Here is a 27,753-nt window from a genome sequence, read left to right as displayed (position 1 = left end):
TTGGATTTCACAAGGCCATAATCCTTCTTTGTATAAAGCATAATATGTAAAGTATAACTCTAACCTTTTAAAAAATGTACTGCTGCTTTTTTATATGACAGAATTTGTCTGAACAGTGGAACCCTTGTTGAGCTATCATGGAATCGCTTAGGTTGGAGAAGATCTCTGTGATCACCAAGTCTAACTGTTACACCATGCACCCATTAATCCTTAACTAGGAGCCTTCTCTCCTTCGGCTTCTGGCCCCAGACCAATCTGAGGGAGGACGAAGCTGAGGCCTGTACATGGAAAGGACACAAGGTGAGGTTTGGGTGTCCCCGAGAAGACAGAGCTTCAACACCCCCAGAGGGGACTCCGGAGCGTGAGCCGAGCTCTCAGCACTCTCTCCCACAGCCTACTGTCATGCTGCTCCGCAAAGGAGCCCCACGGGAGGAGAGGGCCACCCTCTAGTGAGGTTTTGCAAATGGTGCTGGCAGCGCCTCGGGTCTCCCCTCTGGTTGCAGTCCCTCATGCCAGCATGTGGCAATCCCAGCCCTGACTGCAAAGAGCTGGGTACATCTCCGTGTGCCCCTAGAGGAGAGCTGAGCCGTGGGAGCGTTGGCATGGGGCACCCTGGCCAAAATTGGCCATCCGGGCAGTGTCAGGACCTGCCTGTGAGGAGGGCTGGCTGTGGGGAGCCTGGGCTCCGCCCAGGATCAGGAAGGGCCCGGGCCTGTGTGTGGCTGTGGCACAGCCACTTTGAACAGGGGGGGTCTCGGCTGAGCGCTGTGCAGGGTCAGTGGCGCGCTCACAGCCCTCCTGTCTGCTCCTGCTGTGCTGCTCCCCAGCTCCCTTCCCCTGCGTTCCCTGCATGGCGGGCACAGTCTGGCTGACCCCCAGCACCGAGGACCCTCAGGGGTACTTCTCCATCCAAGTCCTGCTGCGGGTCCCTGGGTATTGCTGTACTAATGACCCGGGCTGCTGTGCTGTATGATCTGATATTTATTGAAGCTGCAGCCTCAATAAAGCGGGGGTCAGTAATTGCCCCAGGCTGCACCCCGGGGGGGCCTCCCCCAGCCCTTGAAGGAGGGTGGGGGGCCGTGGGGGTGGTGTCCGTGCCCACGAGGACTGGGGGGCGCTGGGCCGGTCGCACGCCTTCCGTTTGGCTTGTGCCGGGCGTGGGGGCCGCGGAGGCCGGGCTGGTGGCAGGCGGGCAGGTCTTCCAGGCACTGAGGGTGGCCGCTGGCGTCGGGCCTGGCTCTCAGGCCTAGCACGGTGCTCAGGCCTCCTGGACGGGCTCAAGGAGCGGCCACGGCTGTCGCTCTGGGCTGCCTGGGCTGCGGCGAGGCGCCTGCGGGGACAGGAATTGCTGAGGCCGTGCTGCGGCTGCGGTGCCAGGCGGGTGCGAGGCAGCGGGGTGCAGGCACGCGGCTGTACGTGAGCTGTGGGCACGCAGTGCTCTGTGCAGAATTTGGGGCGCCATGTGCCCTGGGCTGGGATTCTGCTCCCCTCCACAACATTCCCCGGCTCGTCTCCTCCCCAGCGCCTCACCGGCCATCCTCACCTGCCTGCTCTGCACGTGCTGTCCCAGGAAGAAGACCTGGCCCCCGCAGAGACAGGCTTGCAAAGCTGGGCTCAGCATGGCCAGGCCCCAAAAGCCACCGTCTGCCCTTCCCCAGAGCGCCTGGCAAGGACCAGCACTCAGCTCCCTGCCTGGCCCTGGCCCTGGCCCTGGCCCTGGCCCTGGCCCAACAAGGCGGCAGCCTCGGCTCACTGTTCGGTGAGGTGCTGCCCATCCACTCTTTGGGATGTGTAATTAAACACACAAGCCCTGTCTGTGCTGAAGACACGCACGCTGGCAGAGCTCAGGTGCGGCTGTGACACATTAGATGCCACTCTCCAAGGGAAAGAATTTGGGGGGGGAAGAGATGGAGAGGGAGTGCGGAAACAACAAGTCACTGATTTTTCTGCCTCCAACGCCGGATAAGCACACAGCAGGCAACCGTCACAAGCAGGAGGGGAACCAAGAATGCCGCAGCGCCTTCTATGCAGTAACTTTGCAAATGTGGGGGCTCTGCAGTGTTTGCATTGTTCTCCCCATCCACGCCTGGAAGAACAATTGTGGACATTGCTGTGTCCTGTGCACTACCGGGAATTCAGGAGCCCAGGAGAGCCAGTGAAGCAGTGCCCCATCTGCACTGGGTCAGGGCATCACTCTGGGCCGCAGTACACCGGAGGGAGGGGTCCTGTTTCCCAGGATCTGCTCAATGGGTTTCGGATGGCCTCATTCCCTCAAGAGCAAAGTTCCAAAATCCCTGGGAGCTGAGTGCGCTGGGAGGTGACCCCTCTCTAACCACAGCCACAGAGCTTTGTGAGCGTCTCTCTGCTGCACTGCTGCCACATGCTGTCACAGCCCAGGGCAGACAGCCATCCCCAGGGAGCCACTCCTGCCTTCCTCTGCAACACTTGCTGCCTACTGACACTCTGGGCTTTGGCTGCTGCCATGAGGTGCAAGAGCGGGTACCAGGGCAAGAACCTGCACGCGCTTGCTGGTTCTGCTTGGTGACTGCGGATGGCCAAGAAACAGCCTTTACCTGGGGTGGCAGTTGCCTGTTTTGCCTCTGTTCCTTTGTCAGAGAGGGGCAGCGTGCAGCTGCTTCCTTGCCAAAGCACGTCCTTCGGCACAGTCTGACTGTCTGTCCCTTTAGAAAGAAAGCAGGACAGTGGGAATGTAAGTAACTGCTCCTCCTTGAACCATGTTCTGGGCACAATTACAAGCAAACGCCCATTGCTGCTGGCTGGATACCAATGTTTGCACGCAACAGCTCGGACCAGTAATGGTAATGCTGGGCTAGCAGCTGCCCCTGGGACCAGGCTGGACCCACAAGCAGCAGCAGGGGCGCTCGGCCATCTCTGGGGCTCAGCAGTGCCTGCTAGGTGTGAAACGGAGTGTCTCCGTTCTGACCCATCCCTTCCTGTTGTGCAGGTTACGGTTCGTCCACACACGGATTTAGAACCTCAGCTTCCCAAGACTTATGGCGCCCAGAGTGAAATATACCCACCAGGTGCTGCCTTCGCTAACTCCTTTCTGATTTCCTCTACGATGTGAGGGGACGCTGGGGAAGGTGTTATTCTTCCAGCTTTATCCTTTGCTCGTAGAGGACCTGAACAGAAAGGAGCAAGTTCACTTTGGCACCAGTGCAATTTGGAGAACCCGGGCATAGTCTGTGAAGTCAGTGAAATGACTCCCCAGCCCTGGGAGACCAGCTGCGCTTCAACGCGGGAAGCAGCCGAGGATCTGGCAAAGCCCTCCATGGGGACACTTGTGCAAGCAAAGACCCGTGAGAACTTTCTGTCCCATCGCCATCTACATCAATAGCTCAGTAGGAGAGCATATCAGGCCTGGTGCCTTGACAGGGCACACACACGTGCCAGTCTGTACCCTCCCACCTGCAGAGATGCTTGGCTGACATTTGGGCTTTGAGCTGGCAGCTCTCAAAGGAAATCAAAAGCCACAACTTACCCACGCCATCTCCCAGAGCTACTGTCCTGGAACCCATCTGGGAACCTGCATCACCTTTGCCTTCGGTCCCATCTGTAAACACAAGAGGATAGAGCCCCTCCCGTGAACTGCATCAATATACTCCTTCTGACCAGAGTGACAGAGAATGCAGTTCAAAGAGGGGACTGCTCCACGGCACTCTTCTCTCCCTGCCACTCAAGAGCATCTTGCAAACAGTTGCTGGGTGCCTGCAGTGGCACCATGCTGCTACAAAACTAAGCATGCGTGGAGCTGCCCGGAGAAGGGCCCTCCCCGTGCCCACCCCAGATCTCAACTCAACCGCAAGGTGCCTGCTGGCTCTGCAGCACCTAGATGCTCCTTCCTTCCGCTGACTTACTTGGCGGATTGCCCTGAGGCCCGTGGACCACATCAAGCTGAGGTGTCCAGTAGCCAGGACCTGCGAGAACTGCTGCAATCAAACACAAAAGAGAAACATTGGCCTCGCATGGTGTGATCTACCTCTTCCTTAGTGAGCTGCAGCGACTGGAGGGGGCTCACGCAATGAGGAGGGACCCAGGCACGAGCCAGAGCCAAAACTCACTGATTTGGCCGCCTCCAACACCGGATAAGCACGCAGCAGGCAACTGTCACAAGCAGGAGGAGAACCAAGAATGCCGCAGCGCCTTCTATGCAGTAACTTCGGCAATGTTGGGGCTTTGCAGCGTTTGCACTGTTCTCCCCATCCACGCCTGGAAGAACAATTGTGGACATTGCTGCGTCCTGTGCACTCCTGGTAATCCCACAGGAGGTCTGACATTGCCAGGAAGTGTTCTTTTTCATTTGGGTTTGAGCAAGTGAAAATCCTCAGGCCGCAAATGCTTCCTGAGGTTCAGCAGAAGCTGGGGCATCTGTCAAAGTCATTGCAACTCGGTGCACATGGAGCCTGCCTTTTGACTCTCAGCTTTGTTTTCCCTCCATCCTTTGTTTTCCCTGCCATAACGCTGTGAGCCCAGTGTCTCATGTTTGCTCCCCCTGCTCTCTGGAGTTCGAAAAGTTCTTAGGTGCTTGCCCACCTTTGCTGCTCGAGGCACGCTCGGAGCCTGAGGGACAAAACTGAAGAAAAATCAGGAGCCCAGGAGAGCCAGTGAGGCAGTGCCCCATCTGCACTGGGTCAGGGCATCACTCTGGGCCACAGTCCACAGGAGGGGTCCCGTTTCCCAGCGTCTGCTCCATGGGCTTCACATGGCCTCTTTCCCCCAAGAGCAAAGTTCCAAAATCCCTGGGAATGGGATGTGGCCATGCCCCACAAGGAGCCCCTGCACCCCACAGGCTCCTGCTTGCTGCAGGCCCTCATCCAGCCCAGACCCCCGGCACCCCTCCTCCTGGGGCCTCCGCTCGCGGGGCAGCTGCTCCCTGCTTCCTGGAACCTGACCAGGAGCGGGGGGCAGCCGCCACTCCCCTCAGGGGACACCGTGCTGCTCCCCAAAGATGAGGGGACCCAAACCCCAGTGCCACCCCTCCCTCAGACCACTCTGGCTCCACCAACCTGTGTTGAGGTGGCACCCGATGGGGAGTCTGCAGCAGTGGCACAGCCCCTGCTGGAAGTTTTACTGGCAGTTTTCTTCCTATCACCAAAGATTTTAAGCTCCAATTCTTCTTCCCTTGAGGAGAGCTGAGCCGTGGGAGCGTTGGCATGGGGCACCCTGGCCAAAATCGGCCATCCAGGCAGTGTCAGGACCTGCCTGTGAGGAGGGCTGGCTGTGGGGAGCCTGGGCTCCGCCCAGGATCAGGAAGGGCCCGGGCCTGTGTGTGGCTGTGGCACAGCCACTTTGAACAGGGGGGTTCTCGGCTGAGCGCTGTGCAGGGTCAGTGGCGCGCTCACAGCCCTCCTGTCTGCTCCTGCTGTGCTGCTCCCCAGCTCCCTTCCCCTGCGTTCCCTGCATGGCGGGCACAGTCTGGCTGACCCCCAGCACCGAGGACCCTCAGGGGTACTTCTCCATCCAAGTCCTGCTGCGGGTCCCTGGGTATTGCTGTACTAATGACCCGGGCTGCTGTGCTGTATGATCTGATATTTATTGAAGCTGCAGCCTCAATAAAGCGGGGGTCAGTAATTGCCCCAGGCTGCACCCCGGGGGGGCCTCCCCCAGCCCTTGAAGGAGGGTGGGGGGCCGTGGGGGTGGTGTCCGTGCCCACGAGGACTGGGGGGCGCTGGGCCGGTCGCACGCCTTCCGTTTGGCTTGTGCCGGGCGTGGGGGCCGCGGAGGCCGGGCTGGTGGCAGGCGGGCAGGTCTTCCAGGCACTGAGGGTGGCCGCTGGCGTCGGGCCTGGCTCTCAGGCCTAGCACGGTGCTCAGGCCTCCTGGACGGGCTCAAGGAGCGGCCACGGCTGTCGCTCTGGGCTGCCTGGGCTGCGGCGAGGCGCCTGCGGGGACAGGAATTGCTGAGGCCGTGCTGCGGCTGCGGTGCCAGGCGGGTGCGAGGCAGCGGGGTGCAGGCACGCGGCTGTACGTGAGCTGTGGGCACGCAGTGCTCTGTGCAGAATTTGGGGCGCCATGTGCCCTGGGCTGGGATTCTGCTCCCCTCCACAACATTCCCCGGCTCGTCTCCTCCCCAGCGCCTCACCGGCCATCCTCACCTGCCTGCTCTGCACGTGCTGTCCCAGGAAGAAGACCTGGCCCCCGCAGAGACAGGCTTGCAAAGCTGGGCTCAGCATGGCCAGGCCCCAAAAGCCACCGTCTGCCCTTCCCCAGAGCGCCTGGCAAGGACCAGCACTCAGCTCCCTGCCTGGCCCTGGCCCTGGCCCTGGCCCTGGCCCTGGCCCTGGCCCTGGCCCTGGCCCTGGCCCAACAAGGCGGCAGCCTCGGCTCACTGTTCGGTGAGGTGCTGCCCATCCACTCTTTGGGATGTGTAATTAAACACACAAGCCCTGTCTGTGCTGAAGACACGCACGCTGGCAGAGCTCAGGTGCGGCTGTGACACATTAGATGCCACTCTCCAAGGGAAAGAATTTGGGGGGGGAAGAGATGGAGAGGGAGTGCGGAAACAACAAGTCACTGATTTTTCTGCCTCCAACGCCGGATAAGCACACAGCAGGCAACCGTCACAAGCAGGAGGGGAACCAAGAATGCCGCAGCGCCTTCTATGCAGTAACTTTGCAAATGTGGGGGCTCTGCAGTGTTTGCATTGTTCTCCCCATCCACGCCTGGAAGAACAATTGTGGACATTGCTGTGTCCTGTGCACTACCGGGAATTCAGGAGCCCAGGAGAGCCAGTGAAGCAGTGCCCCATCTGCACTGGGTCAGGGCATCACTCTGGGCCGCAGTACACCGGAGGGAGGGGTCCTGTTTCCCAGGATCTGCTCAATGGGTTTCGGATGGCCTCATTCCCTCAAGAGCAAAGTTCCAAAATCCCTGGGAGCTGAGTGCGCTGGGAGGTGACCCCTCTCTAACCACAGCCACAGAGCTTTGTGAGCGTCTCTCTGCTGCACTGCTGCCACATGCTGTCACAGCCCAGGGCAGACAGCCATCCCCAGGGAGCCACTCCTGCCTTCCTCTGCAACACTTGCTGCCTACTGACACTCTGGGCTTTGGCTGCTGCCATGAGGTGCAAGAGCGGGTACCAGGGCAAGAACCTGCACACGCTTGCTGGTTCTGCTTGGTGACTGCGGATGGCCAAGAAACAGCCTTTACCTGGGGTGGCAGTTGCCTGTTTTGCCTCTGTTCCTTTGTCAGAGAGGGGCAGCGTGCAGCTGCTTCCTTGCCAAAGCACGTCCTTCGGCACAGTCTGACTGTCTGTCCCTTTAGAAAGAAAGCAGGACAGTGGGAATGTAAGTAACTGCTCCTCCTTGAACCATGTTCTGGGCACAATTACAAGCAAACGCCCATTGCTGCTGGCTGGATACCAATGTTTGCACGCAACAGCTCGGACCAGTAATGGTAATGCTGGGCTAGCAGCTGCCCCTGGGACCAGGCTGGACCCACAAGCAGCAGCAGGGGCGCTCGGCCATCTCTGGGGCTCAGCAGTGCCTGCTAGGTGTGAAACGGAGTGTCTCCGTTCTGACCCATCCCTTCCTGTTGTGCAGGTTACGGTTCGTCCACACACGGATTTAGAACCTCAGCTTCCCAAGACTTATGGCGCCCAGAGTGAAATATACCCACCAGGTGCTGCCTTCGCTAACTCCTTTCTGATTTCCTCTACGATGTGAGGGGACGCTGGGGAAGGTGTTATTCTTCCAGCTTTATCCTTTGCTCGTAGAGGACCTGAACAGAAAGGAGCAAGTTCACTTTGGCACCAGTGCAATTTGGAGAACCCGGGCATAGTCTGTGAAGTCAGTGAAATGACTCCCCAGCCCTGGGAGACCAGCTGCGCTTCAACGCGGGAAGCAGCCGAGGATCTGGCAAAGCCCTCCATGGGGACACTTGTGCAAGCAAAGACCCGTGAGAACTTTCTGTCCCATCGCCATCTACATCAATAGCTCAGTAGGAGAGCATATCAGGCCTGGTGCCTTGACAGGGCACACACACGTGCCAGTCTGTACCCTCCCACCTGCAGAGATGCTTGGCTGACATTTGGGCTTTGAGCTGGCAGCTCTCAAAGGAAATCAAAAGCCACAACTTACCCACGCCATCTCCCAGAGCTACTGTCCTGGAACCCATCTGGGAACCTGCATCACCTTTGCCTTCGGTCCCATCTGTAAACACAAGAGGATAGAGCCCCTCCCGTGAACTGCATCAATATACTCCTTCTGACCGGAGTGACAGAGAATGCAGTTCAAAGAGGGGACTGCTCCACGGCACTCTTCTCTCCCTGCCACTCAAGAGCATCTTGCAAACAGTTGCTGGGTGCCTGCAGTGGCACCATGCTGCTACAAAACTAAGCATGCGTGGAGCTGCCCGGAGAAGGGCCCTCCCCGTGCCCACCCCAGATCTCAACTCAACCGCAAGGTGCCTGCTGGCTCTGCAGCACCTAGATGCTCCTTCCTTCCGCTGACTTACTTGGCGGATTGCCCTGAGGCCCGTGGACCACATCAAGCTGAGGTGTCCAGTAGCCAGGACCTGCGAGAACTGCTGCAATCAAACACAAAAGAGAAACATTGGCCTCGCATGGTGTGATCTACCTCTTCCTTAGTGAGCTGCAGCGACTGGAGGGGGCTCACGCAATGAGGAGGGACCCAGGCACGAGCCAGAGCCAAAACTCACTGATTTGGCCGCCTCCAACACCGGATAAGCACGCAGCACGCAGCAGGCAACTGTCACAAGCAGGAGGAGAACCAAGAATGCCGCAGCGCCTTCTATGCAGTAACTTCGGCAATGTTGGGGCTTTGCAGCGTTTGCACTGTTCTCCCCATCCACGCCTGGAAGAACAATTGTGGACATTGCTGCGTCCTGTGCACTCCTGGTAATCCCACAGGAGGTCTGACATTGCCAGGAAGTGTTCTTTTTCATTTGGGTTTGAGCAAGTGAAAATCCTCAGGCCGCAAATGCTTCCTGAGGTTCAGCAGAAGCTGGGGCATCTGTCAAAGTCATTGCAACTCGGTGCACATGGAGCCTGCCTTTTGACTCTCAGCTTTGTTTTCCCTCCATCCTTTGTTTTCCCTGCCATAACGCTGTGAGCCCAGTGTCTCATGTTTGCTCCCCCTGCTCTCTGGAGTTCGAAAAGTTCTTAGGTGCTTGCCCACCTTTGCTGCTCGAGGCACGCTCGGAGCCTGAGGGACAAAACTGAAGAAAAATCAGGAGCCCAGGAGAGCCAGTGAGGCAGTGCCCCATCTGCACTGGGTCAGGGCATCACTCTGGGCCACAGTCCACAGGAGGGGTCCCGTTTCCCAGCGTCTGCTCCATGGGCTTCACATGGCCTCTTTCCCCCAAGAGCAAAGTTCCAAAATCCCTGGGAATGGGATGTGGCCATGCCCCACAAGGAGCCCCTGCACCCCACAGGCTCCTGCTTGCTGCAGGCCCTCATCCAGCCCAGACCCCCGGCACCCCTCCTCCTGGGGCCTCCGCTCGCGGGGCAGCTGCTCCCTGCTTCCTGGAACCTGACCAGGAGCGGGGGGCAGCCGCCACTCCCCTCAGGGGACACCGTGCTGCTCCCCAAAGATGAGGGGACCCAAACCCCAGTGCCACCCCTCCCTCAGACCACTCTGGCTCCACCAACCTGTGTTGAGGTGGCACCCGATGGGGAGTCTGCAGCAGTGGCACAGCCCCTGCTGGAAGTTTTACTGGCAGTTTTCTTCCTATCACCAAAGATTTTAAGCTCCAATTCTCTGTGGCCACCGTGCCCAAGATGGCTGCCATTCGCCACTTCACCCAGGAGACATTCTCGGATTACAAGCAACAGTCTAGAAGCGCACGTTTCCTACTCGGCTCCCTTAGGCCCTGGATCAAGAAGTTATCAGCAAGGTGCTTTAGGAATTTCCTGGCTCTGCTTGTGTCTGCGCCGTGTCATTCCCCGCTAACATCTGGCAACCCAAAGTCACCCGCACACTTAGGGACAGGGGCGGCTGATTAGGCAGACATTGCCTAATTCCTCATTGAACCATTCATCCCTGTAGTCACCCGGGATGGGAGGCTGATCTCTGACTCCCACAACACCATCCGCATTTTTGGTTTGTCCCTTAATCCTCACTCAGAGGCTCTCAACCGTGTCATTGCACCAGCCCCCTGCCTCGCCTGCCCTGCGTGTCCCTCCTGATGAGCCTAGAACCGTCCCTTGCAGCACTCCAGTCACAGCCCTCTGCCAAACCAGTCGTGCTTATGCCCATGATGATGTAGTTCTGGGGCTGAGCCAAAGCTTGCCAGCACGTCTGGCTGAAGGCTCACCTTTTCAGAAGCACGGCATTTACAACAAAGGGTTCTCATTCATGCATCCCGTCAAAATACATCAATCAATAAATAAATGGGGGGAGAGAGAGAAAAAAGGATTTGACAGGATCTTGGCATTAACGTACTTTTGCTGGCCTTCTGCGCTATTCAGGGCTCCTCAGGCTCTCTCACGAGAACAGGCCTGCTCCCCACTTCTGCTCTCTAATGAATTCAGTGCTGCAAAACCAAACAGTACAGCAGAGTGCAGCGGAGCATTTCAGACCAGACAAATTATTTCTTCCAAACTCTGTTAGCATTTTCCCTTTCTGGGATTTCCATCTCTAGTCTTAATAGCTGAGCCTGTCCTTAGGGTTAGGGTCTGAGACCATCCAAGTGTAGGGGCCCAGCACAAGGCGGACACGGGCCTGTGGGCGTGGGTCCAGAGGAGGGCCACAGAGGTGGCCAGAGGCTGGAGCACCTCTGCAGGGAAGAGAGGCTGAGAGCGTCGGGGCTTTAGCCTGGAGAAGAGAAGGCTCTGCGGAGACCTTTTGGATTTCACAAGGCCATAATCCTTCTTTGTATAAAGCATAATATGTAAAGTATAACTCTAACCTTTTAAAAAATGTACTGCTGCTTTTTTATATGACAGAATTTGTCTGAACAGTGGAACCCTTGTTGAGCTATCATGGAATCGCTTAGGTTGGAGAAGATCTCTGTGATCACCAAGTCTAACTGTTACACCATGCACCCATTAATCCTTAACTAGGAGCCTTCTCTCCTTCGGCTTCTGGCCCCAGACCAATCTGAGGGAGGACGAAGCTGAGGCCTGTACATGGAAAGGACACAAGGTGAGGTTTGGGTGTCCCCGAGAAGACAGAGCTTCAACACCCCCAGAGGGGACTCCGGAGCGTGAGCCGAGCTCTCAGCACTCTCTCCCACAGCCTACTGTCATGCTGCTCCGCAAAGGAGCCCCACGGGAGGAGAGGGCCACCCTCTAGTGAGGTTTTGCAAATGGTGCTGGCAGCGCCTCGGGTCTCCCCTCTGGTTGCAGTCCCTCATGCCAGCATGTGGCAATCCCAGCCCTGACTGCAAAGAGCTGGGTACATCTCCGTGTGCCCCTAGAGGAGAGCTGAGCCGTGGGAGCGTTGGCATGGGGCACCCTGGCCAAAATTGGCCATCCGGGCAGTGTCAGGACCTGCCTGTGAGGAGGGCTGGCTGTGGGGAGCCTGGGCTCCGCCCAGGATCAGGAAGGGCCCGGGCCTGTGTGTGGCTGTGGCACAGCCACTTTGAACAGGGGGGGTCTCGGCTGAGCGCTGTGCAGGGTCAGTGGCGCGCTCACAGCCCTCCTGTCTGCTCCTGCTGTGCTGCTCCCCAGCTCCCTTCCCCTGCGTTCCCTGCATGGCGGGCACAGTCTGGCTGACCCCCAGCACCGAGGACCCTCAGGGGTACTTCTCCATCCAAGTCCTGCTGCGGGTCCCTGGGTATTGCTGTACTAATGACCCGGGCTGCTGTGCTGTATGATCTGATATTTATTGAAGCTGCAGCCTCAATAAAGCGGGGGTCAGTAATTGCCCCAGGCTGCACCCCGGGGGGGCCTCCCCCAGCCCTTGAAGGAGGGTGGGGGGCCGTGGGGGTGGTGTCCGTGCCCACGAGGACTGGGGGGCGCTGGGCCGGTCGCACGCCTTCCGTTTGGCTTGTGCCGGGCGTGGGGGCCGCGGAGGCCGGGCTGGTGGCAGGCGGGCAGGTCTTCCAGGCACTGAGGGTGGCCGCTGGCGTCGGGCCTGGCTCTCAGGCCTAGCACGGTGCTCAGGCCTCCTGGACGGGCTCAAGGAGCGGCCACGGCTGTCGCTCTGGGCTGCCTGGGCTGCGGCGAGGCGCCTGCGGGGACAGGAATTGCTGAGGCCGTGCTGCGGCTGCGGTGCCAGGCGGGTGCGAGGCAGCGGGGTGCAGGCACGCGGCTGTACGTGAGCTGTGGGCACGCAGTGCTCTGTGCAGAATTTGGGGCGCCATGTGCCCTGGGCTGGGATTCTGCTCCCCTCCACAACATTCCCCGGCTCGTCTCCTCCCCAGCGCCTCACCGGCCATCCTCACCTGCCTGCTCTGCACGTGCTGTCCCAGGAAGAAGACCTGGCCCCCGCAGAGACAGGCTTGCAAAGCTGGGCTCAGCATGGCCAGGCCCCAAAAGCCACCGTCTGCCCTTCCCCAGAGCGCCTGGCAAGGACCAGCACTCAGCTCCCTGCCTGGCCCTGGCCCTGGCCCTGGCCCTGGCCCTGGCCCAACAAGGCGGCAGCCTCGGCTCACTGTTCGGTGAGGTGCTGCCCATCCACTCTTTGGGATGTGTAATTAAACACACAAGCCCTGTCTGTGCTGAAGACACGCATGCTGGCAGAGCTCAGGTGCGGCTGTGACACATTAGATGCCACTCTCCAAGGGAAAGAATTTGGGGGGGGAAGAGATGGAGAGGGAGTGCGGAAACAACAAGTCACTGATTTTTCTGCCTCCAACGCCGGATAAGCACACAGCAGGCAACCGTCACAAGCAGGAGGGGAACCAAGAATGCCGCAGCGCCTTCTATGCAGTAACTTTGCAAATGTGGGGGCTCTGCAGTGTTTGCATTGTTCTCCCCATCCACGCCTGGAAGAACAATTGTGGACATTGCTGTGTCCTGTGCACTACCGGGAATTCAGGAGCCCAGGAGAGCCAGTGAAGCAGTGCCCCATCTGCACTGGGTCAGGGCATCACTCTGGGCCGCAGTACACCGGAGGGAGGGGTCCTGTTTCCCAGGATCTGCTCAATGGGTTTCGGATGGCCTCATTCCCTCAAGAGCAAAGTTCCAAAATCCCTGGGAGCTGAGTGCGCTGGGAGGTGACCCCTCTCTAACCACAGCCACAGAGCTTTGTGAGCGTCTCTCTGCTGCACTGCTGCCACATGCTGTCACAGCCCAGGGCAGACAGCCATCCCCAGGGAGCCACTCCTGCCTTCCTCTGCAACACTTGCTGCCTACTGACACTCTGGGCTTTGGCTGCTGCCATGAGGTGCAAGAGCGGGTACCAGGGCAAGAACCTGCACGCGCTTGCTGGTTCTGCTTGGTGACTGCGGATGGCCAAGAAACAGCCTTTACCTGGGGTGGCAGTTGCCTGTTTTGCCTCTGTTCCTTTGTCAGAGAGGGGCAGCGTGCAGCTGCTTCCTTGCCAAAGCACGTCCTTCGGCACAGTCTGACTGTCTGTCCCTTTAGAAAGAAAGCAGGACAGTGGGAATGTAAGTAACTGCTCCTCCTTGAACCATGTTCTGGGCACAATTACAAGCAAACGCCCATTGCTGCTGGCTGGATACCAATGTTTGCACGCAACAGCTCGGACCAGTAATGGTAATGCTGGGCTAGCAGCTGCCCCTGGGACCAGGCTGGACCCACAAGCAGCAGCAGGGGCGCTCGGCCATCTCTGGGGCTCAGCAGTGCCTGCTAGGTGTGAAACGGAGTGTCTCCGTTCTGACCCATCCCTTCCTGTTGTGCAGGTTACGGTTCGTCCACACACGGATTTAGAACCTCAGCTTCCCAAGACTTATGGCGCCCAGAGTGAAATATACCCACCAGGTGCTGCCTTCGCTAACTCCTTTCTGATTTCCTCTACGATGTGAGGGGACGCTGGGGAAGGTGTTATTCTTCCAGCTTTATCCTTTGCTCGTAGAGGACCTGAACAGAAAGGAGCAAGTTCACTTTGGCACCAGTGCAATTTGGAGAACCCGGGCATAGTCTGTGAAGTCAGTGAAATGACTCCCCAGCCCTGGGAGACCAGCTGCGCTTCAACGCGGGAAGCAGCCGAGGATCTGGCAAAGCCCTCCATGGGGACACTTGTGCAAGCAAAGACCCGTGAGAACTTTCTGTCCCATCGCCATCTACATCAATAGCTCAGTAGGAGAGCATATCAGGCCTGGTGCCTTGACAGGGCACACACACGTGCCAGTCTGTACCCTCCCACCTGCAGAGATGCTTGGCTGACATTTGGGCTTTGAGCTGGCAGCTCTCAAAGGAAATCAAAAGCCACAACTTACCCACGCCATCTCCCAGAGCTACTGTCCTGGAACCCATCTGGGAACCTGCATCACCTTTGCCTTCGGTCCCATCTGTAAACACAAGAGGATAGAGCCCCTCCCGTGAACTGCATCAATATACTCCTTCTGACCAGAGTGACAGAGAATGCAGTTCAAAGAGGGGACTGCTCCACGGCACTCTTCTCTCCCTGCCACTCAAGAGCATCTTGCAAACAGTTGCTGGGTGCCTGCAGTGGCACCATGCTGCTACAAAACTAAGCATGCGTGGAGCTGCCCGGAGAAGGGCCCTCCCCGTGCCCACCCCAGATCTCAACTCAACCGCAAGGTGCCTGCTGGCTCTGCAGCACCTAGATGCTCCTTCCTTCCGCTGACTTACTTGGCGGATTGCCCTGAGGCCCGTGGACCACATCAAGCTGAGGTGTCCAGTAGCCAGGACCTGCGAGAACTGCTGCAATCAAACACAAAAGAGAAACATTGGCCTCGCATGGTGTGATCTACCTCTTCCTTAGTGAGCTGCAGCGACTGGAGGGGGCTCACGCAATGAGGAGGGACCCAGGCACGAGCCAGAGCCAAAACTCACTGATTTGGCCGCCTCCAACACCGGATAAGCACGCAGCAGGCAACTGTCACAAGCAGGAGGAGAACCAAGAATGCCGCAGCGCCTTCTATGCAGTAACTTCGGCAATGTTGGGGCTTTGCAGCGTTTGCACTGTTCTCCCCATCCACGCCTGGAAGAACAATTGTGGACATTGCTGCGTCCTGTGCACTCCTGGTAATCCCACAGGAGGTCTGACATTGCCAGGAAGTGTTCTTTTTCATTTGGGTTTGAGCAAGTGAAAATCCTCAGGCCGCAAATGCTTCCTGAGGTTCAGCAGAAGCTGGGGCATCTGTCAAAGTCATTGCAACTCGGTGCACATGGAGCCTGCCTTTTGACTCTCAGCTTTGTTTTCCCTCCATCCTTTGTTTTCCCTGCCATAACGCTGTGAGCCCAGTGTCTCATGTTTGCTCCCCCTGCTCTCTGGAGTTCGAAAAGTTCTTAGGTGCTTGCCCACCTTTGCTGCTCGAGGCACGCTCGGAGCCTGAGGGACAAAACTGAAGAAAAATCAGGAGCCCAGGAGAGCCAGTGAGGCAGTGCCCCATCTGCACTGGGTCAGGGCATCACTCTGGGCCACAGTCCACAGGAGGGGTCCCGTTTCCCAGCGTCTGCTCCATGGGCTTCACATGGCCTCTTTCCCCCAAGAGCAAAGTTCCAAAATCCCTGGGAATGGGATGTGGCCATGCCCCACAAGGAGCCCCTGCACCCCACAGGCTCCTGCTTGCTGCAGGCCCTCATCCAGCCCAGACCCCCGGCACCCCTCCTCCTGGGGCCTCCGCTCGCGGGGCAGCTGCTCCCTGCTTCCTGGAACCTGACCAGGAGCGGGGGGCAGCCGCCACTCCCCTCAGGGGACACCGTGCTGCTCCCCAAAGATGAGGGGACCCAAACCCCAGTGCCACCCCTCCCTCAGACCACTCTGGCTCCACCAACCTGTGTTGAGGTGGCACCCGATGGGGAGTCTGCAGCAGTGGCACAGCCCCTGCTGGAAGTTTTACTGGCAGTTTTCTTCCTATCACCAAAGATTTTAAGCTCCAATTCTCTGTGGCCACCGTGCCCAAGATGGCTGCCATTCGCCACTTCACCCAGGAGACATTCTCGGATTACAAGCAACAGTCTAGAAGCGCACGTTTCCTACTCGGCTCCCTTAGGCCCTGGATCAAGAAGTTATCAGCAAGGTGCTTTAGGAATTTCCTGGCTCTGCTTGTGTCTGCGCCGTGTCATTCCCCGCTAACATCTGGCAACCCAAAGTCACCCGCACACTTAGGGACAGGGGCGGCTGATTAGGCAGACATTGCCTAATTCCTCATTGAACCATTCATCCCTGTAGTCACCCGGGATGGGAGGCTGATCTCTGACTCCCACAACACCATCCGCATTTTTGGTTTGTCCCTTAATCCTCACTCAGAGGCTCTCAACCGTGTCATTGCACCAGCCCCCTGCCTCGCCTGCCCTGCGTGTCCCTCCTGATGAGCCTAGAACCGTCCCTTGCAGCACTCCAGTCACAGCCCTCTGCCAAACCAGTCGTGCTTATGCCCATGATGATGTAGTTCTGGGGCTGAGCCAAAGCTTGCCAGCACGTCTGGCTGAAGGCTCACCTTTTCAGAAGCACGGCATTTACAACAAAGGGTTCTCATTCATGCATCCCGTCAAAATACATCAATCAATAAATAAATGGGGGGAGAGAGAGAAAAAAGGATTTGACAGGATCTTGGCATTAACGTACTTTTGCTGGCCTTCTGCGCTATTCAGGGCTCCTCAGGCTCTCTCACGAGAACAGGCCTGCTCCCCACTTCTGCTCTCTAATGAATTCAGTGCTGCAAAACCAAACAGTACAGCAGAGTGCAGCGGAGCATTTCAGACCAGACAAATTATTTCTTCCAAACTCTGTTAGCATTTTCCCTTTCTGGGATTTCCATCTCTAGTCTTAATAGCTGAGCCTGTCCTTAGGGTTAGGGTCTGAGACCATCCAAGTGTAGGGGCCCAGCACAAGGCGGACACGGGCCTGTGGGCGTGGGTCCAGAGGAGGGCCACAGAGGTGGCCAGAGGCTGGAGCACCTCTGCAGGGAAGAGAGGCTGAGAGCGTCGGGGCTTTAGCCTGGAGAAGAGAAGGCTCTGCGGAGACCTTTTGGATTTCACAAGGCCATAATCCTTCTTTGTATAAAGCATAATATGTAAAGTATAACTCTAACCTTTTAAAAAATGTACTGCTGCTTTTTTATATGACAGAATTTGTCTGAACAGTGGAACCCTTGTTGAGCTATCATGGAATCGCTTAGGTTGGAGAAGATCTCTGTGATCACCAAGTCTAACTGTTACACCATGCACCCATTAATCCTTAACTAGGAGCCTTCTCTCCTTCGGCTTCTGGCCCCAGACCAATCTGAGGGAGGACGAAGCTGAGGCCTGTACATGGAAAGGACACAAGGTGAGGTTTGGGTGTCCCCGAGAAGACAGAGCTTCAACACCCCCAGAGGGGACTCCGGAGCGTGAGCCGAGCTCTCAGCACTCTCTCCCACAGCCTACTGTCATGCTGCTCCGCAAAGGAGCCCCACGGGAGGAGAGGGCCACCCTCTAGTGAGGTTTTGCAAATGGTGCTGGCAGCGCCTCGGGTCTCCCCTCTGGTTGCAGTCCCTCATGCCAGCATGTGGCAATCCCAGCCCTGACTGCAAAGAGCTGGGTACATCTCCGTGTGCCCCTAGAGGAGAGCTGAGCCGTGGGAGCGTTGGCATGGGGCACCCTGGCCAAAATTGGCCATCCGGGCAGTGTCAGGACCTGCCTGTGAGGAGGGCTGGCTGTGGGGAGCCTGGGCTCCGCCCAGGATCAGGAAGGGCCCGGGCCTGTGTGTGGCTGTGGCACAGCCACTTTGAACAGGGGGGGTCTCGGCTGAGCGCTGTGCAGGGTCAGTGGCGCGCTCACAGCCCTCCTGTCTGCTCCTGCTGTGCTGCTCCCCAGCTCCCTTCCCCTGCGTTCCCTGCATGGCGGGCACAGTCTGGCTGACCCCCAGCACCGAGGACCCTCAGGGGTACTTCTCCATCCAAGTCCTGCTGCGGGTCCCTGGGTATTGCTGTACTAATGACCCGGGCTGCTGTGCTGTATGATCTGATATTTATTGAAGCTGCAGCCTCAATAAAGCGGGGGTCAGTAATTGCCCCAGGCTGCACCCCGGGGGGGCCTCCCCCAGCCCTTGAAGGAGGGTGGGGGGCCGTGGGGGTGGTGTCCGTGCCCACGAGGACTGGGGGGCGCTGGGCCGGTCGCACGCCTTCCGTTTGGCTTGTGCCGGGCGTGGGGGCCGCGGAGGCCGGGCTGGTGGCAGGCGGGCAGGTCTTCCAGGCACTGAGGGTGGCCGCTGGCGTCGGGCCTGGCTCTCAGGCCTAGCACGGTGCTCAGGCCTCCTGGACGGGCTCAAGGAGCGGCCACGGCTGTCGCTCTGGGCTGCCTGGGCTGCGGCGAGGCGCCTGCGGGGACAGGAATTGCTGAGGCCGTGCTGCGGCTGCGGTGCCAGGCGGGTGCGAGGCAGCGGGGTGCAGGCACGCGGCTGTACGTGAGCTGTGGGCACGCAGTGCTCTGTGCAGAATTTGGGGCGCCATGTGCCCTGGGCTGGGATTCTGCTCCCCTCCACAACATTCCCCGGCTCGTCTCCTCCCCAGCGCCTCACCGGCCATCCTCACCTGCCTGCTCTGCACGTGCTGTCCCAGGAAGAAGACCTGGCCCCCGCAGAGACAGGCTTGCAAAGCTGGGCTCAGCATGGCCAGGCCCCAAAAGCCACCGTCTGCCCTTCCCCAGAGCGCCTGGCAAGGACCAGCACTCAGCTCCCTGCCTGGCCCTGGCCCTGGCCCTGGCCCTGGCCCTGGCCCAACAAGGCGGCAGCCTCGGCTCACTGTTCGGTGAGGTGCTGCCCATCCACTCTTTGGGATGTGTAATTAAACACACAAGCCCTGTCTGTGCTGAAGACACGCACGCTGGCAGAGCTCAGGTGCGGCTGTGACACATTAGATGCCACTCTCCAAGGGAAAGAATTTGGGGGGGGAAGAGATGGAGAGGGAGTGCGGAAACAACAAGTCACTGATTTTTCTGCCTCCAACGCCGGATAAGCACACAGCAGGCAACCGTCACAAGCAGGAGGGGAACCAAGAATGCCGCAGCGCCTTCTATGCAGTAACTTTGCAAATGTGGGGGCTCTGCAGTGTTTGCATTGTTCTCCCCATCCACGCCTGGAAGAACAATTGTGGACATTGCTGTGTCCTGTGCACTACCGGGAATTCAGGAGCCCAGGAGAGCCAGTGAAGCAGTGCCCCATCTGCACTGGGTCAGGGCATCACTCTGGGCCGCAGTACACCGGAGGGAGGGGTCCTGTTTCCCAGGATCTGCTCAATGGGTTTCGGATGGCCTCATTCCCTCAAGAGCAAAGTTCCAAAATCCCTGGGAGCTGAGTGCGCTGGGAGGTGACCCCTCTCTAACCACAGCCACAGAGCTTTGTGAGCGTCTCTCTGCTGCACTGCTGCCACGTGCTGTCACAGCCCAGGGCAGACAGCCATCCCCAGGGAGCCACTCCTGCCTTCCTCTGCAACACTTGCTGCCTACTGACACTCTGGGCTTTGGCTGCTGCCATGAGGTGCAAGAGCGGGTACCAGGGCAAGAACCTGCACGCGCTTGCTGGTTCTGCTTGGTGACTGCGGATGGCCAAGAAACAGCCTTTACCTGGGGTGGCAGTTGCCTGTTTTGCCTCTGTTCCTTTGTCAGAGAGGGGCAGCGTGCAGCTGCTTCCTTGCCAAAGCACGTCCTTCGGCACAGTCTGACTGTCTGTCCCTTTAGAAAGAAAGCAGGACAGTGGGAATGTAAGTAACTGCTCCTCCTTGAACCATGTTCTGGGCACAATTACAAGCAAACGCCCATTGCTGCTGGCTGGATACCAATGTTTGCACGCAACAGCTCGGACCAGTAATGGTAATGCTGGGCTAGCAGCTGCCCCTGGGACCAGGCTGGACCCACAAGCAGCAGCAGGGGCGCTCGGCCATCTCTGGGGCTCAGCAGTGCCTGCTAGGTGTGAAACGGAGTGTCTCCGTTCTGACCCATCCCTTCCTGTTGTGCAGGTTACGGTTCGTCCACACACGGATTTAGAACCTCAGCTTCCCAAGACTTATGGCGCCCAGAGTGAAATATACCCACCAGGTGCTGCCTTCGCTAACTCCTTTCTGATTTCCTCTACGATGTGAGGGGACGCTGGGGAAGGTGTTATTCTTCCAGCTTTATCCTTTGCTCGTAGAGGACCTGAACAGAAAGGAGCAAGTTCACTTTGGCACCAGTGCAATTTGGAGAACCCGGGCATAGTCTGTGAAGTCAGTGAAATGACTCCCCAGCCCTGGGAGACCAGCTGCGCTTCAACGCGGGAAGCAGCCGAGGATCTGGCAAAGCCCTCCATGGGGACACTTGTGCAAGCAAAGACCCGTGAGAACTTTCTGTCCCATCGCCATCTACATCAATAGCTCAGTAGGAGAGCATATCAGGCCTGGTGCCTTGACAGGGCACACACACGTGCCAGTCTGTACCCTCCCACCTGCAGAGATGCTTGGCTGACATTTGGGCTTTGAGCTGGCAGCTCTCAAAGGAAATCAAAAGCCACAACTTACCCACGCCATCTCCCAGAGCTACTGTCCTGGAACCCATCTGGGAACCTGCATCACCTTTGCCTTCGGTCCCATCTGTAAACACAAGAGGATAGAGCCCCTCCCGTGAACTGCATCAATATACTCCTTCTGACCAGAGTGACAGAGAATGCAGTTCAAAGAGGGGACTGCTCCACGGCACTCTTCTCTCCCTGCCACTCAAGAGCATCTTGCAAACAGTTGCTGGGTGCCTGCAGTGGCACCATGCTGCTACAAAACTAAGCATGCGTGGAGCTGCCCGGAGAAGGGCCCTCCCCGTGCCCACCCCAGATCTCAACTCAACCGCAAGGTGCCTGCTGGCTCTGCAGCACCTAGATGCTCCTTCCTTCCGCTGACTTACTTGGCGGATTGCCCTGAGGCCCGTGGACCACATCAAGCTGAGGTGTCCAGTAGCCAGGACCTGCGAGAACTGCTGCAATCAAACACAAAAGAGAAACATTGGCCTCGCATGGTGTGATCTACCTCTTCCTTAGTGAGCTGCAGCGACTGGAGGGGGCTCACGCAATGAGGAGGGACCCAGGCACGAGCCAGAGCCAAAACTCACTGATTTGGCCGCCTCCAACACCGGATAAGCACGCAGCAGGCAACTGTCACAAGCAGGAGGAGAACCAAGAATGCCGCAGCGCCTTCTATGCAGTAACTTCGGCAATGTTGGGGCTTTGCAGCGTTTGCACTGTTCTCCCCATCCACGCCTGGAAGAACAATTGTGGACATTGCTGCGTCCTGTGCACTCCTGGTAATCCCACAGGAGGTCTGACATTGCCAGGAAGTGTTCTTTTTCATTTGGGTTTGAGCAAGTGAAAATCCTCAGGCCGCAAATGCTTCCTGAGGTTCAGCAGAAGCTGGGGCATCTGTCAAAGTCATTGCAACTCGGTGCACATGGAGCCTGCCTTTTGACTCTCAGCTTTGTTTTCCCTCCATCCTTTGTTTTCCCTGCCATAACGCTGTGAGCCCAGTGTCTCATGTTTGCTCCCCCTGCTCTCTGGAGTTCGAAAAGTTCTTAGGTGCTTGCCCACCTTTGCTGCTCGAGGCACGCTCGGAGCCTGAGGGACAAAACTGAAGAAAAATCAGGAGCCCAGGAGAGCCAGTGAGGCAGTGCCCCATCTGCACTGGGTCAGGGCATCACTCTGGGCCACAGTCCACAGGAGGGGTCCCGTTTCCCAGCGTCTGCTCCATGGGCTTCACATGGCCTCTTTCCCCCAAGAGCAAAGTTCCAAAATCCCTGGGAATGGGATTTGGCCATGCCCCACAAGGAGCCCCTGCACCCCACAGGCTCCTGCTTGCTGCAGGCCCTCATCCAGCCCAGACCCCCGGCACCCCTCCTCCTGGGGCCTCCGCTCGCGGGGCAGCTGCTCCCTGCTTCCTGGAACCTGACCAGGAGCGGGGCGCAGCCGCCACTCCCCTCAGGGGACACCGTGCTGCTCCCCAAAGATGAGGGGACCCAAACCCCAGTGCCACCCCTCCCTCAGACCACTCTGGCTCCACCAACCTGTGTTGAGGTGGCACCCGATGGGGAGTCTGCAGCAGTGGCACAGCCCCTGCTGGAAGTTTTACTGGCAGTTTTCTTCCTATCACCAAAGATTTTAAGCTCCAATTCTTCTTCCCTTGAGGAGAGCTGAGCCGTGGGAGCGTTGGCATGGGGCACCCTGGCCAAAATCGGCCATCCGGGCAGTGTCAGGACCTGCCTGTGAGGAGGGCTGGCTGTGGGGAGGATCAGGATCAGGAAGGGCCCGGGCCTGTGTGTGGCTGTGGCACAGCCACTTTGAACAGGGGGGGTCTCGGCTGAGCGCTGTGCAGGGTCAGTGGCGCGCTCACAGCCCTCCTGTCTGCTCCTGCTGTGCTGCTCCCCAGCTCCCTTCCCCTGCGTTCCCTGCATGGCGGGCACAGTCTGGCTGACCCCCAGCACCGAGGACCCTCAGGGGTACTTCTCCATCCAAGTCCTGCTGCGGGTCCCTGGGTATTGCTGTACTAATGACCCGGGCTGCTGTGCTGTATGATCTGATATTTATTGAAGCTGCAGCCTCAATAAAGCGGGGGTCAGTAATTGCCCCAGGCTGCACCCCGGGGGGGCCTCCCCCAGCCCTTGAAGGAGGGTGGGGGGCCGTGGGGGTGGTGTCCGTGCCCACGAGGACTGGGGGGCGCTGGGCCGGTCGCACGCCTTCCGTTTGGCTTGTGCCGGGCGTGGGGGCCGCGGAGGCCGGGCTGGTGGCAGGCGGGCAGGTCTTCCAGGCACTGAGGGTGGCCGCTGGCGTCGGGCCTGGCTCTCAGGCCTAGCACGGTGCTCAGGCCTCCTGGACGGGCTCAAGGAGCGGCCACGGCTGTCGCTCTGGGCTGCCTGGGCTGCGGCGAGGCGCCTGCGGGGACAGGAATTGCTGAGGCCGTGCTGCGGCTGCGGTGCCAGGCGGGTGCGAGGCAGCGGGGTGCAGGCACGCGGCTGTACGTGAGCTGTGGGCACGCAGTGCTCTGTGCAGAATTTGGGGCGCCATGTGCCCTGGGCTGGGATTCTGCTCCCCTCCACAACATTCCCCGGCTCGTCTCCTCCCCAGCGCCTCACCGGCCATCCTCACCTGCCTGCTCTGCACGTGCTGTCCCAGGAAGAAGACCTGGCCCCCGCAGAGACAGGCTTGCAAAGCTGGGCTCAGCATGGCCAGGCCCCAAAAGCCACCGTCTGCCCTTCCCCAGAGCGCCTGGCAAGGACCAGCACTCAGCTCCCTGCCTGGCCCTGGCCCTGGCCCTGGCCCTGGCCCTGGCCCTGGCCCAACAAGGCGGCAGCCTCGGCTCACTGTTCGGTGAGGTGCTGCCCATCCACTCTTTGGGATGTGTAATTAAACACACAAGCCCTGTCTGTGCTGAAGACACGCACGCTGGCAGAGCTCAGGTGCGGCTGTGACACATTAGATGCCACTCTCCAAGGGAAAGAATTTGGGGGGGGAAGAGATGGAGAGGGAGTGCGGAAACAACAAGTCACTGATTTTTCTGCCTCCAACGCCGGATAAGCACACAGCAGGCAACCGTCACAAGCAGGAGGGGAACCAAGAATGCCGCAGCGCCTTCTATGCAGTAACTTTGCAAATGTGGGGGCTCTGCAGTGTTTGCATTGTTCTCCCCATCCACGCCTGGAAGAACAATTGTGGACATTGCTGTGTCCTGTGCACTACCGGGAATTCAGGAGCCCAGGAGAGCCAGTGAAGCAGTGCCCCATCTGCACTGGGTCAGGGCATCACTCTGGGCCGCAGTACACCGGAGGGAGGGGTCCTGTTTCCCAGGATCTGCTCAATGGGTTTCGGATGGCCTCATTCCCTCAAGAGCAAAGTTCCAAAATCCCTGGGAGCTGAGTGCGCTGGGAGGTGACCCCTCTCTAACCACAGCCACAGAGCTTTGTGAGCGTCTCTCTGCTGCACTGCTGCCACATGCTGTCACAGCCCAGGGCAGACAGCCATCCCCAGGGAGCCACTCCTGCCTTCCTCTGCAACACTTGCTGCCTACTGACACTCTGGGCTTTGGCTGCTGCCATGAGGTGCAAGAGCGGGTACCAGGGCAAGAACCTGCACGCGCATGCTGGTTCTGCTTGGTGACTGCGGATGGCCAAGAAACAGCCTTTACCTGGGGTGGCAGTTGCCTGTTTTGCCTCTGTTCCTTTGTCAGAGAGGGGCAGCGTGCGGCTGCTTCCTTGCCAAAGCGCGTCCTTCGGCACAGTCTGACTGTCTGTCCCTTTAGAAAGAAAGCAGGACAGTGGGAATGTAAGTAACTGCTCCTCCTTGAACCATGTTCTGGGCACAATTACAAGCAAACGCCCATTGCTGCTGGCTGGATACCAATGTTTGCACGCAACAGCTCGGACCAGTAATGGTAATGCTGGGCTAGCAGCTGCCCCTGGGACCAGGCTGGACCCACAAGCAGCAGCAGGGGCGCTCGGCCATCTCTGGGGCTCAGCAGTGCCTGCTGGCTGTGAAACGGAGTGTCTCCGTTCTGACCCATCCCTTCCTGTTGTGCAGGTTACGGTTCGTCCACACACGGATTTAGAACCTCAGCTTCCCAAGACTTATGGCGCCCAGAGTGAAATATACCCACCAGGTGCTGCCTTCGCTAACTCCTTTCTGATTTCCTCTACGATGTGAGGGGACGCTGGGGAAGGTGTTATTCTTCCAGCTTTATCCTTTGCTCGTAGAGGACCTGAACAGAAAGGAGCAAGTTCACTTTGGCACCAGTGCAATTTGGAGAACCCGGGCATAGTCTGTGAAGTCAGTGAAATGACTCCCCAGCCCTGGGAGACCAGCTGCGCTTCAACGCGGGAAGCAGCCGAGGATCTGGCAAAGCCCTCCATGGGGACACTTGTGCAAGCAAAGACCCGTGAGAACTTTCTGTCCCATCGCCATCTACATCAATAGCTCAGTAGGAGAGCATATCAGGCCTGGTGCCTTGACAGGGCACACACACGTGCCAGTCTGTACCCTCCCACCTGCAGAGATGCTTGGCTGACATTTGGGCTTTGAGCTGGCAGCTCTCAAAGGAAATCAAAAGCCACAACTTACCCACGCCATCTCCCAGAGCTACTGTCCTGGAACCCATCTGGGAACCTGCATCACCTTTGCCTTCGGTCCCATCTGTAAACACAAGAGGATAGAGCCCCTCCCGTGAACTGCATCAATATACTCCTTCTGACCAGAGTGACAGAGAATGCAGTTCAAAGAGGGGACTGCTCCACGGCACTCTTCTCTCCCTGCCACTCAAGAGCATCTTGCAAACAGTTGCTGGGTGCCTGCAGTGGCACCATGCTGCTACAAAACTAAGCATGCGTGGAGCTGCCCGGAGAAGGGCCCTCCCCGTGCCCACCCCAGATCTCAACTCAACCGCAAGGTGCCTGCTGGCTCTGCAGCACCTAGATGCTCCTTCCTTCCGCTGACTTACTTGGCGGATTGCCCTGAGGCCCGTGGACCACATCAAGCTGAGGTGTCCAGTAGCCAGGACCTGCGAGAACTGCTGCAATCAAACACAAAAGAGAAACATTGGCCTCGCATGGTGTGATCTACCTCTTCCTTAGTGAGCTGCAGCGACTGGAGGGGGCTCACGCAATGAGGAGGGACCCAGGCACGAGCCAGAGCCAAAACTCACTGATTTGGCCGCCTCCAACACCGGATAAGCACGCAGCACGCAGCAGGCAACTGTCACAAGCAGGAGGAGAACCAAGAATGCCGCAGCGCCTTCTATGCAGTAACTTCGGCAATGTTGGGGCTTTGCAGCGTTTGCACTGTTCTCCCCATCCACGCCTGGAAGAACAATTGTGGACATTGCTGCGTCCTGTGCACTCCTGGTAATCCCACAGGAGGTCTGACATTGCCAGGAAGTGTTCTTTTTCATTTGGGTTTGAGCAAGTGAAAATCCTCAGGCCGCAAATGCTTCCTGAGGTTCAGCAGAAGCTGGGGCATCTGTCAAAGTCATTGCAACTCGGTGCACATGGAGCCTGCCTTTTGACTCTCAGCTTTGTTTTCCCTCCATCCTTTGTTTTCCCTGCCATAACGCTGTGAGCCCAGTGTCTCATGTTTGCTCCCCCTGCTCTCTGGAGTTCGAAAAGTTCTTAGGTGCTTGCCCACCTTTGCTGCTCGAGGCACGCTCGGAGCCTGAGGGACAAAACTGAAGAAAAATCAGGAGCCCAGGAGAGCCAGTGAGGCAGTGCCCCATCTGCACTGGGTCAGGGCATCACTCTGGGCCACAGTCCACAGGAGGGGTCCCGTTTCCCAGCGTCTGCTCCATGGGCTTCACATGGCCTCTTTCCCCCAAGAGCAAAGTTCCAAAATCCCTGGGAATGGGATGTGGCCATGCCCCACAAGGAGCCCCTGCACCCCACAGGCTCCTGCTTGCTGCAGGCCCTCATCCAGCCCAGACCCCCGGCACCCCTCCTCCTGGGGCCTCCGCTCGCGGGGCAGCTGCTCCCTGCTTCCTGGAACCTGACCAGGAGCGGGGGGCAGCCGCCACTCCCCTCAGGGGACACCGTGCTGCTCCCCAAAGATGAGGGGACCCAAACCCCAGTGCCACCCCTCCCTCAGACCACTCTGGCTCCACCAACCTGTGTTGAGGTGGCACCCGATGGGGAGTCTGCAGCAGTGGCACAGCCCCTGCTGGAAGTTTTACTGGCAGTTTTCTTCCTATCACCAAAGATTTTAAGCTCCAATTCTTCTTCCCTTGAGGAGAGCTGAGCCGTGGGAGCGTTGGCATGGGGCACCCTGGCCAAAATCGGCCATCCGGGCAGTGTCAGGACCTGCCTGTGAGGAGGGCTGGCTGTGGGGAGGATCAGGATCAGGAAGGGCCCGGGCCTGTGTGTGGCTGTGGCACAGCCACTTTGAACAGGGGGGTTCTCGGCTGAGCGCTGTGCAGGGTCAGTGGCGCGCTCACAGCCCTCCTGTCTGCTCCTGCTGTGCTGCTCCCCAGCTCCCTTCCCCTGCGTTCCCTGCATGGCGGGCACAGTCTGGCTGACCCCCAGCACCGAGGACCCTCAGGGGTACTTCTCCATCCAAGTCCTGCTGCGGGTCCCTGGGTATTGCTGTACTAATGACCCGGGCTGCTGTGCTGTATGATCTGATATTTATTGAAGCTGCAGCCTCAATAAAGCGGGGGTCAGTAATTGCCCCAGGCTGCACCCCGGGGGGGCCTCCCCCAGCCCTTGAAGGAGGGTGGGGGGCCGTGGGGGTGGTGTCCGTGCCCACGAGGACTGGGGGGCGCTGGGCCGGTCGCACGCCTTCCGTTTGGCTTGTGCCGGGCGTGGGGGCCGCGGAGGCCGGGCTGGTGGCAGGCGGGCAGGTCTTCCAGGCACTGAGGGTGGCCGCTGGCGTCGGGCCTGGCTCTCAGGCCTAGCACGGTGCTCAGGCCTCCTGGACGGGCTCAAGGAGCGGCCACGGCTGTCGCTCTGGGCTGCCTGGGCTGCGGCGAGGCGCCTGCGGGGACAGGAATTGCTGAGGCCGTGCTGCGGCTGCGGTGCCAGGCGGGTGCGAGGCAGCGGGGTGCAGGCACGCGGCTGTACGTGAGCTGTGGGCACGCAGTGCTCTGTGCAGAATTTGGGGCGCCATGTGCCCTGGGCTGGGATTCTGCTCCCCTCCACAACATTCCCCGGCTCGTCTCCTCCCCAGCGCCTCACCGGCCATCCTCACCTGCCTGCTCTGCACGTGCTGTCCCA

Source organism: Aythya ferina (assembly GCF_964211825.1).
Source record: "Aythya ferina genome assembly, contig: HAP1_SCAFFOLD_170, whole genome shotgun sequence".
Lineage (NCBI taxonomy): Eukaryota > Metazoa > Chordata > Aves > Anseriformes > Anatidae > Aythya > Aythya ferina.
This window is presented reverse-complemented; position numbering follows the sequence as displayed.